The 14,967-nt window shown below is 33.8% G+C and overlaps 1 long non-coding RNA gene across 2 annotated transcripts in view; it reads right to left on the bottom strand.

Annotated features, from left to right (window-relative positions):
- LOC128570686 (uncharacterized) overlaps positions 1 to 14,967 on the bottom strand; it is a 35,303-nt gene that overhangs the window by 13,772 nt on the left and 6,564 nt on the right. The window contains exons 2-4 of one of the 2 annotated variants that reach the window (XR_008375607.1): positions 3,408 to 3,461; positions 2,723 to 2,791; positions 1,199 to 1,264 (exon numbers count right to left, since the gene is read on the bottom strand). This is a non-coding gene — a long non-coding RNA (uncharacterized LOC128570686). The remainder of the gene's footprint in view (positions 1 to 1,198; positions 1,265 to 2,722; positions 2,792 to 3,407; positions 3,462 to 14,967) is intronic. The other variant, XR_008375608.1, reaches the window with a different exon arrangement.

Below are 14,967 nucleotides of genomic sequence, written 5' to 3'. Positions count from 1 at the left end.
GAGTAGAGAGTGAAATTGTGGTTTCTAGCATCTGGGGATGGAAGTGTGTGAGAAAATTTTGATCAAAGTGTACAAAATTTCAATTAAATAAGAGGAATTAAGTTCTGGAGATCTATCACACAGTGTGCTAACTATACTTAAAAATAGTATATCATATACTTGAAACTTGCTAAGAGAATAGATTTTTAAATGTTCTCATCACAAAAAAATGGTAAGTTAATGGTGGATATGTTAATTACCTTGATTTAATTATTCCTCAATATATACATTTATCAAAGCATCCCATTATACTCCATACATATGCAATTTAAAAAGAAGAAACTTTGCCAGCTGTTTCCTTTGGTAAAAAGTACATATTAATGCAATGTAAAATGAAAAACAATTTTTTAATATACTGACTTTATAACCACATAATTTTAGAGAAAAAATATTCCCTAAAACATGTTTAATGCTTTTGAGTGTATGTCAAAAGTGATACTAAGTTTTCTGAGCAATATTGAACATAGTGGAAACAGTGGATCTCATCCACCTAACAATGAGACTGAGTTCGTCCCATGGATGGTGGCAGTGGATACAAGAAAAAATTCTCAAACTGCAAAGACTTTACAAGATGGATTTATTCTGTAATAGTGGGGCGTAACCCTGAAAAAATATTCTGGAGTCACAGAAAACTGCTTTCAGGTTTGCTTTACAGGTGACATACCTGTGTTCTTGGGACCGGATATTTTCAATTCTCCTTGCATGAATTGCCCTGCTTATTCTCCATGGCCTAGAACTTTTTTAGAAATGACCATGAAGGTCAAAGACATATAAGACAATAAAAATATTTTGTCAGTGAAAAGATACTTTGTGATTTACTAAATGCATTAAACCAAAATTATGATAAACTTAGCCATTTTGCCCTTTTCTTTATCAATAAGAGCTCAGGCCTTATTGCTTTTGTCAATCTGCATAAAATTTTAGAACATGCCTCTCAGATAATGTAACAAGTTCTATATGTGTTTCTTATTAAAAATAGAAAAAATACACCTTAATTTCCCAAACATGTCCCTGAAAACTGAGTCACTCCTAACATGAGATTTCATATTAGCTACAAAAAGCTCTATATTTCTTAGAGAATTCAATCATCTCTTCTCTCAATCAAGGTTCTTCATAAACCAGTCCCACACAAACTTTCTAGCAAAATTAGACTACTTACTGTTCTACAGTGCTGTTGCTCAACTTTGTTTTGAAGATATCGCTCACTGACACTGTTCCCAGGCATCTAGCAAAAGATAAACAAAGTAGTCTATACTGGGGAATATTCACTCCAGACATCAGAGAAGCTCTACTAAAATGTTTTCAAGAGCAGTAACTAGCACACAGTGCAATGAGGGGAAGGCGAGAGATTGGTACATATCTGTAAAGTAAACATAAATTAAGGACATAATTTTCCCTGTTTACTAATACTTATTTTTACATAAAGCTTTTTTCTCCTATCACTGCATCAAAATCCTAGTCATCCTAAAATGTCATTCTCTCTATGAATATAATTAAAAACCTTTCCAGATGAAGCAATCACTCCCATCTCAGTTACCATAAAACTAATGCATGCCTCTGTTCATGCCATTTTACAACTACAATGTTCATTTTTTCACTAGAATTATTCAGTTTATGAGCATACTTTCTATTTGTTTCTAGACTGTCAAGGATAGGGCTTCATTCTGATTCATTTTTGTATCTTTCAGAACATCTGGCATAGTAACTTAAACATAGAAGATGTCAGTAATATTTGATATAATATTTGAACAAATGGAAAGATACATAGACTAACCATTATTAGGACTACCTATAGCTAAATCTATGGTTTTATGAAATATTGTCTGAAATTTTGTATCACTTTTGTCATGGCTTATTATAAAAAAATACCTACATATATATACACATATACATATACATAGGTACATAACATATACATACATATGTATATAACATATATACACACACATATACATACATATATAATTATACACATATATATAAAATTCTGTCTCCTTTACCATATTATAAGCATTTTGAGAACAGGAATCCTTTGTCATTCATCTGGAATCTTTATTTCCTCTAGGGGGAAAAAGCATTATATCACACCTGGTAGGAGTTAATTGTGGTTAGAATAAATAAATGAATGGATGCTATAAATTACAGAGCTTCTTCTCCATGAGGCATTTCATCAATAGATTTTGTTAAACCAGGAACACAACTTTTCCATATACCATGCACATTACAGTTGCCTCCCTTGCGTATCAAGCAGAAGTTCTAAAATCATGAAGTATATAAAATACTGAGAAGGTAAGTTGAATCAGAAGTGTTGGGGCCAATTGAAATGCTTCACTGATACTAAAATAGGTAAGTGTATCTGAAAGATACAAGGTGTATTATACAAGGACTGAGAAGATAAATTAAACTGACAACTCCTGTTCCTCTAGTGTTTCTCTACTACCAGATGAAACAAATAATAATCTAGGTGTTTTTCAGGCAAAAGTTTTTGCTCCTATACTAAATGAGATGAAGCTTTTATGATCTGAAATTAACCAGTTTCCTCTCTTGCTTTGATCCATCTTGTAGGTCTGGCTCTTTTAAGACTCATAACACTGGCTTGTACAGCTGTTCAATACATGTTTATTAAAAGAATAGTCATGATAGATTATTCTAAGAAGAAGTTATCTGGAGAATACTGACATACCTTATCACAGAATTGTCCCAGGTAGCAAATCACAATCTACAGCACTCTTCTCAATCCTTTTCACTTATCCTGTCTTCCAATGACACAAAATAAGTGGAAACTCCATAGTTGACCAAGTCCCTACACTGACCACCTCAAGTTGACCTAATTTTCATAGACTAGGCATGCAACATATATACGTATCAGTTCGGTAGGTCTAGTCCCTTATATTGACCACCTTAATATGTTGACCAGTTTGATATAGTCCCTTGGTGGTCATCTTACAGAGTTTCTACTGGATTCTTTTCTCTTTTTTAGTGGACAGACTCTGCTGGTTCTTCGTCTTATGCCATTGTTCATGTTTTTAATTTGCCCTGTATTCCTTGCCCACAAATGTTTATGTATTGAAATTATAACCATCCTCTAAGTCCCAGTTCAAATCTTTCACATGTGAGCGCTCACTAAAAAAAAAAAAAAAGAAAGAAAGAAAGAAAAACTCTACTATGTTTCTTATTTCATCTCACCCTATTTTTTGGCAGAGATTTTATAAGGCAAAGACTATATCTTGACTATATCTCTATGCCTTATATGTAGCCCTAACGAGCAAGCTGTTCATTGTAGGATTTCAATACATATTCTTATGAAGTCTTTTCCCACCAAGGCTTATATAAATAGCACAAACTTGATTAACCAAATGTATACTTACATTAAAGTGAGGTAGATTGTAATGAGAAGCTATGTTTCTGGATCAACTCTCCCACTGGAAACAATAAAAAAAAATGCTGGATAAAATATTTCTTTTTAAAATTGTCTTAAAAGAATTGAAAATATATAAAGATAGTTGGAACTGCTAGGGGAAATATTTGTGGGGGATGGGAATCTGAATGCAGTGAGAGAAACCAAACATCAAAGCAACGTAAGTGCATTTTCCTATAGTCATTTGTTTATATTACACATTTTATCTTTGATCAATCAACCTAACAGAATAAGGGAACAAGGTTCTGCCTGAGATTTCATTAAAAAAAAATGGACACCAAACATTAAGCTTTTCTCTTTCTCCAATCCCAAGTGAATACAAAGAATATAAAGAAGACTTTCTTGGTAGAAGTACAGTGTTTAGGAAGAAAGAAAAAAAAAGGATAGAAGTGAAAAACAACATGGTCCCTGAGAAGTTGTAGCACAGCTCTAGCCTTCTTATTATGTAGGTATAACCTGCAAATTTTATTCTATTAACTTAGATTGAAGTAATCAGTTACTGGTAATGTCCTAGGCTTCTTAAGAAAAAATGCAAAATACTCTGTAGAAGGATACTTTCTCAGGGAAATTCCTATGATAATAGTTGAATAAAAATGATCAGCACACAGTCAAAGATAACCAGACATACAAGAAACAAAGCCTCATTAGTAAGAACCAGCAAAAATCAACTGAAACAGACTTCAGATGTTAGTATCACAAGACATCAATTATAAAACAACTATGTCTCCAAGTTTTAACAAAATAAAGTCTTCAAAATGCTTGCAGGAGACAATTAACAATCACATACTAAGTTCAAACAAAGAAACAAATGTCTAAAAGTAAACATTGCAAGAATTAAAATCAAATCCATATTGCATATCGCAAAAAGAGACTGATATAAAGACCTGGAAGATAAATAAAGATAAATTACTTGCAATGCAGCTCAAAAAGACAAAAATTTCCCAGAAGAGGACTATGGATTGGATTGATGTGACACCCAAGCAATCCATTTGTTCCAGCTCCCCACTCTGCCATTTATCACCCCTCTTTGTGTGTCTCCATGGCCATCCTCCCCGACCTCACTATAATTTTATTTACCCTTCCCCTGCCTTTGATTTTTTTTGACACATGTATTAAATTCACCAGAAACCTGAAAAAAAAAATAAAAAGAAAAAAGATATGACAAGGAAGGGTATAAAAAATTTGAAGAAACATTTAATGTAGGTTTAATTTGAAGCTTAGAAGGAAATAAGAGAATGTAAAAGGGGATACATTTGAAAAAACAATGCTTGAAAATTTTCTAAAATATATTAATGACATCAATAAACAATTTCAGAAAGCATAACAATCTAGGCAGAAAAAAGTAAAAAGATATTGATGTCTCTAGGCATCATCCTAAAACTGTGGAAAAATAAAGATAATGAGAAAAATATTATGAGCAATGAGAGAATAGCAGTTATGTTAACAGATGACTTCTTGATTGCAATAATGGATGACAGATAACAGTAGAATGATATTTTTTGATGAGCTGAAAGAAGTGACTGCCAACTCAAAATTCTATACCCAGAGAAAATATATATTTCCCAAATGAGGGAAAAATAGAGATTTTTTTCAAATAAGCAGACACTAAGATACATTTCTAACATAAGACTCTAAATATAAGAATTTCTTAGAATACACTTCAAGCAGAAGGAAAAATAATTCTAAAATGCAAGATTAAGATTCAGGAAGAAATAAATAACAAAGAATGCTGTAAACATTGAGCAAATATAAACCTACCTTTACTGTATAAAAGAGAATAATGTCTAGTGGTGTTAAATTAAAATGCTAGGCAGCAATACATTAGGAATGAGATAAATGAATTAAAAATATTCGGAAGTAATATCTTGGAAGAAAGTAAAGGATTTGACTCACTTTAGTCTTTGATATGAACCAGTGTTGTAATCCTAGGCTAACTACTAACAGAAGAGAAAAAAGTATGTCCCTCCCAAACTAGCAGAGAAAAACATGGAATGATGGAGTATTAAAGGGCAGAAAAAGCAAGACAGACATGGCAAAAGAAGAAATAAATACTATAATTATATCTATATAAATTAAAAAACAGACTATATTAATATTTTAAGGGATATAGATATAGGTGGAGAAATATTAAAAAAAACAATAAAATAAGGAATAAAATGCAAATAATCTTCCTAACTCCAGAGAAAAAGAAGAGGTGGTGATGACGGCAAAGGGACAATGATAGAAATGGGGCTTCTAGAAGGTTGAGAGGGTTTATATCTTGTTGTGGGTGGTGCTGATGTAGGTAACTGAGTATTAACTGTTTATATTTACATAGGAATTTTATACATTTTACTAAAAATTATTTCTACATTATTTTATAATATTTGTTTAAAAAATTTAGTAAGTTATGGATCAGAATATGTATATGTGTATATGTACAAAAGAAAATCTATGAGAATGTGAAAACTATCCTTTCCTTCATAATCCAGGAAAACTATATCTAGGGACACTGGCAGTCCTCCTCACTGGAGGGCTAGTCAAACTCTGAATAAAGTTTGTCCTAATTTGAGATAAAGTGGGCAAAATAAAACTATGTATATAGATGTATAATTTCATGTCTTGAAAGAGATGTGTTTATTCTGAGATTTTTATCCTTCCTAGATTTTGGATTGAGTATTTTATAATGTCCTTTCTGTTATAAAATGGTGATGATAGTAGGTGGCAGGTTACTGCCTTACTAAAAAAACAAAACCAGAAGAGGTCGGTCTGCTAGCTCTTTTAATAGACCACTGAGGAATAAGAGCCTATAATTCTCTAATCTACACATACCAGTGAAGTGATTCTGTGGTTATTTCAGGGGAAAGCTGCTTTGGATAAAAATGTGACTTGGGTATTGTAGAGTGAACGTTTGTGTTCCCCTAAAATTCATATGTTGAAATTCTAAACCCCAATTTGATAACATTGAAAAGTAAGCCCATTAGGAGATACTTAGGTCATAAAAATAAAGACCTCAAGAATCAAACTAGTGACCTAATATTAACAGACGTAAAAGTTTTCTCTCTCACTTTCTACTGTAGAGTGAGGATACAGTGAGAAGATGGCTAAATGGAAACCAGGAAGCAGTCCCTCATCAGACACCTGATTTGCTAGGTGCCTGTACTATGAGAAATAAATGTCTGCTATTTAAAACAACCAGTTGGTTGCTGGTATTCTGTTGTAGAAGCTCTAAGAGAATAAGACAGATATGAACTAAAAGAACTTCATTCAGAAAGAAGGGAGCCAAACATGGAATGTGGGATCATTTTGTAATATGCTATATTAAATGTGAAAACAGTAAGGGTAAGAGTCAAGGGAAGAAAATAAGGGCTCTGGGAAACTTCATATAGACATGCAGGAAGTTATATCTAGGGCCCCAGATGGATAGATGGCTTCATTTTCCGTATTAGTGCTCGCATATGACATTTTATGCTGCTTACGCATATACATTTTCATTTCTGGAGGCTGTGCGTTATGTAGTCTCCATAATTAAATATGTCTCTTGTATAAATATCTGAATCAGCTCAAATGCAAAATTAATATAGGGTAATAATATGTTCTAATTATACTATATCATGTACCATAGAATATATTTACTTACGTATTTTTTTTTTTTTTGAGACAGAGTTTCACTTTGTCACCCTCAGTAGAGTGCTGTGGCGTCATAGCTCAAAGCAACCTCAAACTCTTGGGCTCAAGAGATTCTCTTGCCTCAGCCTCTCAAGTAGCTAAGACTACAGATGCCTGCCACAACACCTAGCTATTTTTAAAGATGAGCTCTTGCTGGTTCAGGCTGGTTTGGAACTCCTGAGCTCAGGCTTCCAGAGTGCTGGGATTACAGGTGTGAGCCACCAGCCCAGCCAACATATTTATTTATTTATTCATTTATTATTATTATTATTATTATTTTATTATTGGGGATTCATTGAGGGTATAAGAAACCAGGTTACACTGATTGCATTTGTTAGGCAAAGTCCCTCTTACAATCCTGTCTTGCCCCTAAAAGGTGTGGAATGCACCAAGGCCCCACCCCCTCCCTTCTTCCCTCTCTCTCCTCTTCCTTTCCCCACCCCTACCTCCTTCTTTCTCACTCTGCTCTCCCCTTCCCCCACCCCTACCGTGTCCTTAATTGTCATTAATTGTCCTCATATCAAAATTGAGTACATAGGATTCATGCTTCTCCATTCTGTGATGCTTTACTAAGAATAATGTGTTCCACTTCCATCCAGGTTAATACAAAGACTATAAAGTCTCCATTTTATTTTAAATGGCTGAATAGTATTCCTTGGTATACATATACCACAGCTTGTTAATCCATTCCTGGGTTGGTGGGCATTTAGGCTGTTTCCACATTATGATTAATAGAGCATAATTATTTTATAGTCATTATGTATTTTTATTTTTATTAATTAATTTCATCTCTTATTTTTTCTGTTGTCAAATGTCACCATTCTCATCTTACAGGTGAGGAGTCTTAAGTTCAAAGAAGTGAGCAACTTTGTCAGCTACTAGAATTACATCCCTGAGGTCCAACTACAAAACTCTGCTCTAGCTACTTTGCTGCTTTGTTTCACCACAGCATTAACATTCAAAGATCATTTGTATAAAGATTAAAATGCCATTTACTCTTTTAAATCACCTTCCTAACTCACTCAGGCAACTTCTATCAATCCCTTGGAGGAAAGGACAGACTTTCCCAGAAGCACAATTAACAACACCAGGACATGCATAAAGGGTTGCAAGAGAAATTCAGAAACTTGGGCATAAATCCCATCCAAAATAAAGCCACAGCATCTTTAATCAAGGCCTGGCAGTCATCATTATCATTTCTCTGAGACCAGAACTGGTAATGTGGGCTATCCCACTAGGCCTTTAATACTTGGTTAGAAACGAATCCAAGAAGTTGACTAGCAAGACAATTCCAGCAGTACAAACATGAATCGAATCTGTAATTCTCTTCCTCGTTACCACAAAACAGTTAGTTCCTGCCCTGAATTCACTTTGAAGACAATGAATGCTTTGGAGAAACTGTACAAAGCATTGAAAACAGGGCCAAAAGTAATAAATACGGACTGCCAAAAAAACGTTAACCAATTTCCTCTATAAGTCAAGTCTATTGTCAATTTACAATAATTCTGAAGGTTGAACTAGAGGGATGCAATTAGTAAGCTAACTTGCAGGGTTTGCCTCCAATCTAAAAGGGAGTTTTCTTTCACCTGCATAAAATTAAACAGCTGGTAATTATATCTCCTGTTAGGAAGAGATTAAAATAATAAAATAAAAATAAACCAATGCTTTACTATGGAATCTAATCTCTCCCATTATCCCACACATTCACATAAACTCTCCTCCCAGTGGAATTCTTTTCACTCAGCAGGATGAAGATCATCTTCTCAGCAGCCTAACTCAGCAAGGCCAGCCACTTTCCTTCCTTCCTGACTTCCCCTTTAGAACTTATTCAAAGGGAAGACAAAGGACCTGCAAGTGGATGGGAGTTGTTTTGTGCCTGGCCCTTAGGGGTACTTTATTTTTCTTAAAAAGATTATGTCAACCTTCCTGTAGCCAAAAATAAAAACAAAACAAAATACTAAAACAATTTTCTCAGGCAGTTTGAATTAAAAATACAAAGAACCGAGATATATTTTTAATTTATTCATAATTAGTTTACAGATTGGCCCACACTGAGACTCCAAAATCAGCACACCACCTGGGGATAAGGGCTATTGCAATTATCAGAAGCAAGCCAAAAGCTACCTTTTGTTCTTGCTAAAATCTTCTTAAAAAAAAAAATCTTCTAGCAAATGATTTTCTATTTCCTATTTAAAGAGGATTACATAGCAAACACAACAGTGGCTGGAGAGCAAAGAATTTACCATCGTTTTATTACCTGCCAAATATAAATTAGTTTATTGTGGTTTACTCCTGCCAGGCGACCCCTCTCCTTGTCCATCAGGCCAGTGGGCTATGAAGTCCTTCCTAAACAGGAGGCTGTCAGTTATGTTCCCTGTCCACTGTCTTCTACATCTTACAGTGTCTCTTGGCTCGGGTAGCAAGGTTGTGAGCTTGAATTGGCCCCAACAAATTGCCTCCACTTGCTAGCTATCACTGTGAAATCTCTGCAGGCATGTATGAGGCCCTCCTCCAGGTATAATGAAGAAACCCTACTAATTTCACTTTGTAATAACTACAGGATACAGAAATTATATTTGCTCCATTAGATGGAATCACAGAAATGTGGAGAAAGGTTAGCTTTATATAGTGAATGTCACAGTTAGACTAAGGAAAAAAATCACTTTGTTAACGTAGAGTGTTTCCTCATTGGTAACACCCTACATTAAGGTGCCATTTATGAATAGTTTATTATTATTTATTAATGTCTGAAGTACTTTATAGCATGCTAGATAACAACTTAAATTCATGTGTTAAAGATGCACATACATGGTTTAATACAATTTATGTCTTATTCTTTAAAACAGCTTCCCTTGGTATCATCCGTTAAGCATTTATTACTAATGCATTTTATAACATTCTTTATAATACATTATTTGAGCAAGTAGCTACATTTAGTGATCATTTCATAAATAAGAATAACATATTTATAAATGGCACCTTAATTTGAAGTGTTACCTTCACATTACTATATAGCTGCTCACCATTCATCTCATTTTGTGATTATTCTCCAAATGCACCACTTAATAAAATAGACACTAAGTTCTATTTCCCTTCATCTGATTAAAAGTTTATTGAGTCATTTTCTCCATCTGATTTCAGATGTTGGTAGCTTGGAAGTTTTAGTGTGATTTCTGACAAAACCAAACTTTTAGTACAACGATATTTCTGAAAAGATGATTAACAGTAGAAATAGAGAATTATTTACTGTATTGGACAGAGCCTGTTGTTTGGATTCTTTGTAAAATTCAATTTTTCTACTAGAAAGAACAATCCAGGAAGTAGACCAGTTTTTCCTTAGGAAAAAACAAAGAGGAAAAAAGCATTATCAGTTGAGGAAATCATTTATAGATACAGTATGAGCAACATTTGGAATGAGTAAATACCATCTTTATTTTTAACTAGTCTTCCTGGAAGTATTCTCTTTATTAAAATCTATAGGTGCCATGAAATTTAGGTGACAGTAAAGACATTCTGTAATTACTGAAAAGCATGGTCTTTATAGTAAAAGTTTTTCAATTTATAAATCTTCCTGAAATCTTTTCCAACTACTAAAATTCCTATTTTTATGTAACCATGTGCCTTGCTCTCATAAAAAGTCTATATTTCTACATCAAGCCAAAAATAGCAAAGTAAAAATAGAAATCAGAATCCCTTCCTTCATTTTGTCTTCTCTTCATTGGTTTAGTATATTTCAGAGGATGAAAAACTAACCAGCTCATATGTCATTGCTTAATTTAAAATATTTTCATAATGTTGAATCTCACTGGAAATCAAAGAAATGCAAACAAACACAGAGGCATACTTTTTCCCTCTTTGCCCATCAATTTGTCCAGGATTAAAAGGAATGATAACATCTAGGGTTAATGAGAGTATAGGAAATGGGTTCTCTCATACCCGATAGGTGGGAGTATAAACTGGTATGTCCTTTCTGGAGTGCCATTGACAATATATTTTTAAAACAATCTTTAAAAATATGCATATCTTTTGCCTTTACGTGTTCATTACTATTAATTTAAATTTATTCTAAAGAAAAATATCTCACTCATTGTTAAGGCTGTATGTTTAGAAACAAATGTACATCATTATTTGTTAATTCTGTACCAAAAATATCAAAAAATAAGAGATTAGTTAAGTAAATTGCATATGGTAGATTCATATAATGAAATAATGAACCCTACACTTCAGAAGAATACTGACATGGGAAGATTTTAATGCAAACCATAATGCAATCTATAGTCCAAAACTCCATGCTGTGCTGTCTTCGTCACCCATCTGAAACCTTTCTGATTATTATTATCATTTTTAAGGAAGCAGGAAACAGTTTTTTGAGGATGAGAAAGGTAGGCTTACAGAGTAAGAAAGTTTATAAAGTGGGATACATTCACCATGGACATGAACAGGCCTCCATTACTAGGGAAAGTAGGCAAAGAGGCCCCTTCTGATCATTAATTCCATTCATTAAAAGACAAGATATTGCTTTTTCAAATGTGCCTCCATGACTTCCTTGTATATTACTTATAATAAATTTTAAAATATTTTTAAAATTTCATTCTCTCTTATCCCATTAAAAAAATAAGTTCCCAAATGGTAAAAACAATTTCATCTTTATAGAGGTATCCGCAGTTCCTAGCATACTGCCTTGGACAGAATAGAAACACAATATATATTTATTGAATTGGTGAGTGCACTTTGGCATGGAAAAAAGTCTGACTATGATAATACTGAAATCAGGTAGTAAAATCATGGCTTTTTCTTTTCCTTTATATTTTTTGGTGTTTACCAACTTTTCTACATTAAGCATACATTATTTCTACAGTTAGACTATGTGTGTGTTTGTGTTGTGAAAAGTATTCTTTTTAGATGACAAAGCATTAAGGAGATTAATATACATAAGTTTCTATCCATTATATCATATTGCTGCAGCTTGCTTTGGCTTAATATTAACTTTAAAATAGTTGAATTCAACTTTTAAAATATTTACAGAAAGATTTCATTTGGGTCAATAGAAAACCCCACAAACATATTTTTTAAATGACCATTCAACAACTTTGTGTCATTTATTTCCATTTGTCTCTTAGAATCTAGGATCTTGATGAAAAGACAGCTTTGATTCAGCAAGGTTAGTGTTTGCAAGAATTAGGTTGCTCTTACACGTCTGACGCTTTTTTAATGACGCGTCATTGTGTTATTATAAAAAAGAACAGGATAAACAGACACACAAGAAACACAATGTGTATTTTCCAACATACAAATATAAACATCACGTTCTTGGATCCTCTTGTCTTTAAATGAAGAGTCAATTTTTCAATTAAATAATGAAAAGATGTAAAGAAGTAACGCAGGAAGAAAATCATATAGGTGTTTTCTTCTGCCCTACTGCTCATTTCTCCTTTTAGGTACCGGTAGCTGCAAGGTGAACTGAAGGAGCCATAGCTTTCATATGCTACAGGTTGTAATATTACATGGCCCCAAACAGCAGAAAGAGAAACGTTAGAAAGACTGCTGGTCTAGTCTGGGCATCTTCTGTGAGCATCCTTATTTTATTATTTTAACCATATGTGATGAGAGAGTATGGAACACCCTCACACATGACGAATCCACATTTAACCTGCCTGTTACATTTCTCACTATATTTTTTATCTTTTGGCAAGGAGATACTATACCTTATTTGCGTCCTATCTATAGTAAGTCCTGGTTAAATGGTTTTGATTTGAATCTGTTTCAGATGTTGATCGTTTATAAACTTTCTGGCAAAATTTCTCCTTCCTTAAAGTTGGAACTGGAACTGGTTAGAACTAACGTTGCATGAAATTCAATTATCTCATTGTTCTTGATTAGGACTTTGAACTGCTGTGAACTGTGTTCTTAATACGTGAACAGAAGAATGAGCTGGAGAGGGTAGGAACCACAGGTCTTGGAACTTTAGTAATATAAATTGCTTTGACACCTTAAATACAGTGCTATTTCTTTTTGTGTTCGTAAACTGTAAACATTATCTTTATCATATTAGAATAAAAGTGAAAGCATTTAAATCTATTGCTTGGAAAGAATGTCATTTCAAAATGAAGAATAAAATGCTGCTGACAACCTTTTAGATGTCCTTCTTTCATTTCATTTCCCCCCATGATTTCTTTTAAAATAATAACTAGCATAAGTTATTTTGAGTTCCTACTGTAAATTTGATCATTTAGCATAGGTTTAACTTCGCAATCAAAAAATGATAAGGTACGAATAATGTCCTTATTTACTAATGGACGAAAATGAGGATCAGAGAGTTTAGGTGATGTACTTAAGGTCATACCTTTATATTTATAGTTAAACCCAGTCTTTCTGACTCCAAAACTTATAATCTGTTCATTACTTTTTTAAAGGGTGAAGCAGTACTACCTTAGTTAAGGATATTGTCAATGTCAAATTTCAACATAGTTTGGGTTGAAATCATTAAATCATAAAAGTTAGTGTGCACAGCCTGTGACAAAATATCAGCCATCTGAATTCTGTCATTAGCTAATTTACCTTATTCTTATTAGAAAATTAGGGGAAAGACTCACCACTCCCAAGCTCTCTTCCCTTAGAATTTGCACTGTTTCAAGGAGTAGGATCACGTACCGTTTTATTCCTCGTAAGAAATCAGAAGTAGGTGTATGTTCCTAACTGGGTGGAACCTGTCTCTTTCCTACAAGGGATTATTCTGGTCTCAGTAAGGAACAAATCATCTGTATTCGGTAAGGATCATAAAACCAGAAAGGGAGTCAAGAGCCTGTAGTCTAGGAGTAGCTGAGACTTCATCTAATGGGAACAACTTTTAACCTATGACTCAAGTCTGACCCTTCCTCTCTGAACAAAATACTCTAGCAGCTTGATCATTGTCCATACAATATCTGTTCAGTCCATTCCTCATTCTGATATGTTTGACTAATTGTGATGGAATAGTTCTTAGCATCTCAGCGGAATGGCCTTTTCACTCAGTTACTTAACACAGTGAGACACTGTCATCCCTGGAGAGAACATGGGAAGAATCAGTTGGCAAGATTTTGCTCCAAGTGAAACCTTTAATATTTTCCATATGCAACCAAGTAACTATAGGTGACTGCTATTCAGTGTATTGTGTGACACCTCAGAAAGTGAGTAACTTCTGTAAGCTTAAAGGACTTAGCCAGGACAGGTGAGTCTAGCAGTTTTGGATAAAATTTTTCAAATAAACCTTTCTAAAATGAAGTTGTTTTTAGAATAATAAAAGTTCGTCTAATCCCCCAGTCTCCCTGCACCCACAAAGAGAGACACCATCTCTGGTCTTTTAGGTCCTTTCCAGGATGGGGCACAGTATCTGACCTTCAGTAGTTGATCATTAAAGGTTTTTTGAGTAAAAGTACAGGTATATATGGATTTTCAAATTTCAAAGGGTCATGCATCAAGATTTTTCCTGCTCTGTGTTGACTATTGTTTACCAACAAAGACAAAGAAAAAAAGAGAAAAAAAGTTAAATTTCCCTTCTTTGTTCTTTACTATTTTAATACAGCACTGCTAGCATTCCTTTTTTCCCTAAATTATTTAACCCTGAACATTTAGGCTATTTTTCCAATATATAATTCTAGTGGCTGATCCCTGAGCTTCTTCCAAGGGTCTTCCTATGTCTCATACCTACACAAATACTATGAGCTTGCTTTGGGCCCCATGGTGTGCCACACATGGCGCCTGGTATTCTATATGAATCATGTAATTTAATCACTAAACCAGTCATAAGTACCTGCTAAACATTTACAACATGCTAAACACAATTCTCAGGGCTTAAAATATTAAGGAAAATAAGAGATACATAA

Source organism: Nycticebus coucang, chromosome 18 (assembly GCF_027406575.1).
Source record: "Nycticebus coucang isolate mNycCou1 chromosome 18, mNycCou1.pri, whole genome shotgun sequence".
NCBI classification, from domain to species: Eukaryota; Metazoa; Chordata; class Mammalia; order Primates; family Lorisidae; genus Nycticebus; species Nycticebus coucang.
This window is presented reverse-complemented; position numbering and strand designations above follow the sequence as displayed.